This window comes from Colletotrichum lupini, chromosome 1 (genome assembly GCF_023278565.1).
Source record: "Colletotrichum lupini chromosome 1, complete sequence".
In the NCBI taxonomy this organism is placed as follows: Eukaryota; Fungi; Ascomycota; class Sordariomycetes; order Glomerellales; family Glomerellaceae; genus Colletotrichum; species Colletotrichum lupini.
This window is the reverse complement of record NC_064672.1, coordinates 5,576,664-5,584,655: the sequence shown is the minus strand read 5'-3', so window position 1 is coordinate 5,584,655 and position 7,992 is coordinate 5,576,664.

Here is a 7,992-nt window from a genome sequence, read left to right as displayed (position 1 = left end):
AATAACTAAGTAATAAATTAGATTATAAAAAACTTAGACCTTTCGAAATTATTAAAAAAGTCTTATTAGTTAATTACGAGCTAAGATTACTAAATATAATATAATACTATTCCGTTTTTTATATTTTATTACTTAAGCTTATATTAAGAGGTTTATATATAGAAGATTATATTATTATTAAACTAAACTAACTAAAATACGAAGTTAAAAGAATTATTAATTATAAAATAAAAGATAATAAAAAAGAATATTTTATTAAATAAAAGGGCTATAAATACGAAAGAAATATATAAGAACTTATTACGAACCTCTAATATTCCTAAGAACTTTTATAAGATTATTATAATATTTAAGAACGTTAGTGTCCGATATTAACGGCCTTAGGGAAGCGAACTCGTTACTAATCCTAAAAAAAGTTTAATTAATATTATTAAAAATACTTATTACTTAAAAATCGCTTATTACTTATTACTTATAAGTATTTAATATAAAAAGAACATAATCCTCTTTTTTTAACTCTTATATACTTTAAGTAAAGGTTCTAATATACCGCTCTTTTACTTTTTCTTAAATAGTTTAAATACGGGCTAAATAGCTAGCTATTTTTATAATCTCGGATTAAGTCCGAACGAGTTTTATATAAAAATTAAGTAAGGTATTACTAACCTCCTTCTCTTTTTATTTTAAATCTTAACGCTAGTTACTTAGCCTCTTTATTATAAAAGTATTAATAATTACGAATAATAAGGTTATAATAATACTTACGACTTAATATAATAATAAAACTATTATAAAAACGCTTTAAATCTTTATAATCTTAATCAGTTTTTAACCCCTTAACTATATAATATACGCGTTTCGCGCGGAAGTATTAAGTATAAAGTATTACGTTATTAAAACTAAAATAATTAAATACGTTATTATAAGCTAAACGAAGCTTAAAAATAGAGTTATTTAATAAACGTTTTTTAATACGACTTAATATTATATTAGTATATTTTAAAGACAATATACTTAACGAATCCTTAACTTAGGAATAGATAACCTATTTATAAATTTACGGGACTAGACTTTTAAAAAAGAGACTTAATATTATAACTTAATATATATAACTAAAACTAGGGCCTACCCCGTAGGCTTATAGTAGTTATAATATACTATATATATAAAAGTATAAGGATATAAGGTAACTCTTATAAAATAAAAAAACTATAAAATAAGTTACGTAATAATAAGAAATAAAAAGGTCCGTATACTAAGAATACGGACCCCGTTTCTTTAAAATATAAAGCCCGTATATTTAAAATACGGGGCTCGTTAAGTAAATATATAAATAAAAAATATATTTAAAAATAAGACTTATATATAATATAGACTTAAGCTAAGCTTAAAAATAAACTTCTTATAGCTCTTTAGTAATTAACTTAGTATTAAATCTTATAATCGCTTTTAGTTATTTTTATTAAGAACCCCTTTTAATAAGATTACGATTAATTACTAAAGCTTTACTTATTTTATAACTTATAAATATAGTTTTAAAGAAGCTATTTACGACTATAATACTATTTATTTAGTACTCGTAGCCTTAACTTTTATTAATATACTTACTACGACTAGCTAGCTATAATACCTTTCTCGAGTCTTTTATTAATATCTTTATTAAAATATTCTTATTCTTCTTAATTTATTAAATATATTAAAAAGAACTTAAGTTACGTTCTTTTTTTAAGTTCGATTTTTATATCCTAGTTACTATATTTTAATAATCCTATTTCTTTAAGTTTTATAAATAGTCTTATATATATTTAGTACTTTTTAAGTATAATTTAGAGTTATTACGATCCCTAATTATTAATACTAATTATAAACTTCTTAGAGCTTTTTATTATCTTAATAAAAACTATATATTATATTTATTCTCGTTCTTTAGGAGTTTTTAAAAATCCGTTTAAACCCCCTTTTTTTTTTAAGTTATTTAGTAATTAAATTTTTTAGAGGACCTAGTTAATAATCTAATTTATTTATAAATTATGCTTTCGTAATTATAAAATTCCTAAGATAATATTAATATTTCTAATTTTTATAATATTATATTATAATTATTCTTATTAATTATTAATATATATCGAGAGGTATATAGTCTTTTAATTAATATATTTATAGTTATAGTTAACTCGTTCTCTTTTTATTATCCGTAATTAATATAAGTTATCTTTTTATATTTATAATAAATTAAGTTTATTTATTACTCTTAGTAAGATATAGGTTTCTTGTACGCCGCTATTAATAATAAAGTTTAATCCTTATTTATAAATATTAAAATTAATTTATAAATATACGTCGTTATATTATTTAGTTATATATAAGAACTTTTCTTTTATTTTTACTTTTTATCGTTCCTTTATAATTAGCTTTTTTGGTTTTTTATTATACGCTTCTTTTATTAAGCGCTTTACTTACGTAGTTCTTATTATTCTCTTTAGGCCTTAGCTTTTTTAATATAATAAACTTAATATTAGTTATATTTATAATCTTTTTATTTTATATACTCGCTATTAAAGTATTTTATAAAAAAGTTAGGGTCTAGGCCGAATATTATTTTATTATTATTATTAAAGCTTAGTAGCGTCTAGCTAAGTAATTAGTCTTTTATATAAATATTCTTAATAAGCTTATTATTACGTTTTTATAAATAGAAGCGACTATTTTATTTATATACGAAGTACTAAAAGTATTTATTATCTAAGTATTTTACTTAAAATAATTCTTTATAAAAAGGATTTTCGGGGTTCAATAAAGAGTAGTCTTTATTTATATAAGAGGTTATTATAACTTTTATATTTTTTTTAATTTTATAAAACTAAACGGTTCAGTTATCTTTAAATAAATAAATATATTTATACCGTAATTCGTCGTCGTCTTTTTTAAAGTTAGTATTATTAACGCTAGGTAGTACTTTATAATTAATTTCTATTTAAATACGTTATTAAGTAATATTACGAAGTTCGTCCGAATTATAAAGTAATTTTATTATATTAAAATAAAAGGAGCTAGTTCTTATTTTAGTATCTTCTTTTTTAAAGTTAAAGTTAATTTTTCTTTTTTTTATAATTCCGAAGTTAAGAGTTAGTTTTTTAATTATTTTAATTATATTTTTATATAAGAGGTTTTTAAGTTACTTTTTAACTTTATAAATAAATTTTTTATTCCCGTTTATTTTTTACATTATATAAATAGACTTAGTTAGGATCTTATCTAAGTCGAGTTCTTTTTTAAATTTAATAAATTATTTTTAATTTATATAGTTTTGTTATATTATATAAACGAGGCTATTTATAATTCTTTTCATATTAGGTCCTCTTTTTTTAAATTTAAAGAGTTATTCTTTTATATTAACTAGGAGTCTTTATTTAATTCGTCCTTTAAAAAAATAAAGTATATTTTTTATAATAGGGTCTATCTTAGCCTTTTCTTTTATATTTTTATAAATTTAAGAGAGTATAATAATATATTCAATATTATTTTCTTTAAGAATATGGGGTTAATAAGTAAACATTCTTTTTTCTTTTTTATTATTACTAAGGTCCTAATAAATAATATAGTATCGTATCCGAATCGTCCCTTATCCTTAGGTCGCTTTAAGTACTATCCTATTTATTTCTTACTATTTTAATAAATAAAATAATTATTATCGTAATAAGCTATTTATAAGAGTTCTTTATAAAGGAATTTTTTATTTATAATATTAGCTCGTTTTTTTAAAATAAGTTAGTATTAAATACGCTTAGGTTATTAATAATCTCTAGCTATATATCCTAGCTTATTATAATTATAGTATTTAAAATCTTTTTTAGCGAGGTTATTTTCTTTTAGTAACGCTAAGATTTATTAATTTACTATAGTACCCGGTTATAATAATTATTAGTTTATATTTATATTTATTATTAAGCTTAAATCGGTTATTTTAAGCGTTTTATCCTTTACGTTCGAGGCGTCGTTCGTAAAGTCGATTATTAATCTTAACTTTTATATTAATATAATTATAGAGTTTATTAAGTCGGTCCTAATAAAAGAGGTTATTTTTAACTTCTTTTTTTAAGCTATAATAAAAAGCTATTATAAATATTTTACTACCCTAATCGAGCTTAAAAATAATCTATTTAAATTTAAATATATATTTACTAACTAATCCTTTTTATATAAGGGTTATAAACCTTCGTTTAGTAATTCGTTCTTTATTAGGGTTACTAAAAGTTTCCTTAAGTCTTTTTTTAAACTTATTATAATTATTAAAGATCTTCTTAATATCTTCGTTTTAAATATTACGTTTATTCTTAAAGTAGTTTTTTATAAAGGGTTCGAACTAAATAAGGGTATCCTTTTTAAAAAATAAAGCTATATAATAAACCTTATTAGTTTTAATAATAAAAAAGGTTCTATAGTAATATAAATAAGCCCTAGTTTAAATAAGGAATTTTCAAAGAGTATTTAGTAACTTATTATAAAGTTCCGGTTTAAAATACTTAGTTCTAAGTATTAAAAGAGGTCAGGGCGCTATAAACTAAGTATAAAATTACTTATTTTTATTCTTAAGTTTAAGTATTATATTATATAGTTACTAAATAATAAATATAACTACTTTAATAAGCTACGCCGTATTATTATTATTAACGGTTAATATATTCGTATTATTTAATTAGTTTTTCAAAGAGTAAACTTATTAAATAAAAGTAATTAAAGTATTATAACTAACTAGTTATAATAAGTATATTAGTAAAAGTTAAGGCTACGAGTACTAAATAAATAGTATTATAATTATAAATAGCTTCCCTAAAACTATATTTATAAGTTATAAAATAAATAAGGCTTTAGTAATTAATTGTAGTCTTATTAAAAGGAGTTTTTAATAAAAATAGTTAAAAGCGATTATAAAATTTAATACTAAGTTAATTATTAAAAAAGTTATAAAAAGTCTATCCTCGAGCCTAGCTTAAGTTTATATTATATATGAGTCTCGTTTTTAAATATATCTTTTATAATATTCCTATTTATTATTATTTAACTATTTATTAAATAGTCGTCCGTCTTACTTATTTACGATCGTTCGTCCTACTTATTTATAAGTATCCGTTCTTTATTTTATTATATAATTATAGTTACGTAATTTATCTATAGTTTTTCTATCCTAAGAGGAGTTACCCTAAGTCCGTATTTTTATATATATAGTATAGTAGCTACTATAGGTCCTATAGGGCGAGGCCCTAGCCTTGTTATACGTATTAAGTTATAATACCTCTTTAGCCTTATTAACCGCACCCTAAAATACGTTTATTAGTTACTTAATATCTTAAATAATTAAAAATCTAATAATAATACTATCCTTAATTATAGAGTTATTTTAAGTATTAGTATTTCTAAAGTCTAGATCTACTTTCCTAAGTACTTAAACTAACTTATTATTAATATTAAAAAGTTCTTATATTTTTTGAATTATTAAATTTACTTACTTACTTATAATAGCTTACTCTTTATATACGGGATTATAAAAAACTTTTTTATTAAACTTAATATTTTTTATAATAAATACTTACTTAAGCGTAGGTACTGAGACCTTATATAAGTTATACGTTTTTAATATATATTTAATTAAGTATTTTATATACTTATAAAGAAGTAATTTAAACTCCTTTTAACGTATACCCCTTTTATAATCCCTATAAAGAGGGTATACTTAATAATTATATATATAAAAACTACTAAGATACGAGGTAACCGGTTTAGAATCCCGTACTTAGTAACCTATTTATTACTAGCGTTAATACCGCTTTTATTAATTAATTTTTATTATAATAAGCAAATCTCTTTTATTAGCCTCTTATAAAGTAATATTATAAATAAAAATTATTACTAATAGTATTTCGTCCTATAAATTCGTAAAGAGGTTCGTAAAAAGGCATATTTTATAAGTTTTAATAATTACGAATTAACTTACTCTTTTAGTATTACCTATAGGTTCTTTTATATATAAAAATAGAAGCTTTATTCCGATTCCTAGCTTACTATACTATATTTTATATACGTATTTAACGTTTATAGTTAAGAGGGCGGTTTTATTATTATTTTCAAAAAAGTAAATTAAAGTCCTTTTTTAATAATAAATCGCTACCTCGAGGCTTTATAATACGAAAAGTACTTCTTTTTCTATTTTAATTCTGTTAAAAAAAACCCCTAAGCTACTTATTATATTTATTAAAAGCTATAAGTATATATTATTATTTACTAAGAAATAGTTCGAAATAAAAAAGATCCTAGTATATACCGTATTATAACTATAAGGCTCTTTTTAAGAGTAGCCCTCTTAAAATTACTATTTTAGCTTTAAATAATATATATACTTTATACTTAATTTATAATAGAGGTTTAATACGCATATTTTAAGTCTTATATAATAATTAATAAAAAGTATTAGGTCCGAGATAACTTATTTTAAAGTACTAAAAGAGCGCGCTATTAGACCTCTTATAAGTACGTTAATATAAATAACGGAATTATCTATAACTAATTAGTAATATAATACTAACTAGGTTTTATAGAATACGGTTAAGGTTTATAAAAAAAAGATAGGATTAGAAAAGCTTATATTTAAAAAAGACTAAATTATTTTTTTAAATAAGCTACTTTTTAATAATACTCTTATAAAGCGTTCTTCATTATAAAATATAATCTAAACCGTAGTATTAAAATATGCTTTTATTTAGTAAAGTTTTTAAAACTATATTAATATAAAATCCCTTAATATAAACGACGTTTTAGAGTTTTAAATTATAAGTTCCCTTTTTTTTAAGTCTATTTAAAACGCCTTTTATAATACGAGTATTATATATAATAATAAGTAGTATATAGTGGTTTTTTTCCGGCTTTATAGGCACAAAAGATCGACCTTAACGGGATTACGCTTTTAAGAGAAATTATATAATACGGTATACTTTTTAATTATATAATACGCATAATATACCCTAAGTACGCGCTTAACGCAATATAATAATTTTAATATAAAAACCGCTATATAATTTGGGATAAATAAGCTATCCTTTACGTAGTAGCGCTAGTTAAAAAGGTTAATAATAAAAGTTAGCTATAATAATTAGTTATAATAATCGGCTATAATAATTAGAGGCGGCCCTTAACTATAGAAGTTCTAAACTTTAATAGTAACGTAAAAGTTTTTAAAAAAAGGGCTAAATAGGCTAATATTTATTACTTAGAGCTCGTAAAAATTCTTTTTATCCTTATCGCTTCTAATATCGCCTAAAGCTACTCTCTATTTAAACAAAATAGATCTACTAAATAAATCTACTAAATAAACCTATTAATATATAAACTATTACTCTACTCCTAGTATATAGTTAGTAATTAGTAAGCTAAAGATACTTATTAATAAGTCTACCCCTCTCGGGCTAAGCGCCCTCTTCGGCTAGCTCGACGCTATAGCTATCGTAGTTAATATAAGTACGCCCGAGGATTAATAAAGTACTTTTTAGTAGTACGGAATTTAGCTAAGTAATAATACGAATATTATAAATAGCCGGGCTAATATAAATATTAAAATCCGGTATATTAACGCTAGCTTAAAAATTATACTTTATAGAGCTAAAAATCCTTTTAATATAAGCTATATTATAAACGTAAAGGAATATATAAGGGGCCCCCTAACTTTTAATAAAAAGGAGTATATAATATAGAATCTAGCTACTTATATAGGCTAGTACTAGGAGGTCTTATATATATTAAAATAAGTATAGCTCGCCCTTTAAATAAGCGGGGGAAGGTTAAGAGCTATTAATAAAAAGAAAATAACGGTTAAGTTAGTTAATTTTAATTAGTAGTTAGGTATAGAGCGTAATATACCTAGTTTTCTTTAATACGTAATATATAATACGGCCCCGGCAAATTACTCTATCGGGGGGATAATAAGTAGTATAATAGTTTTTA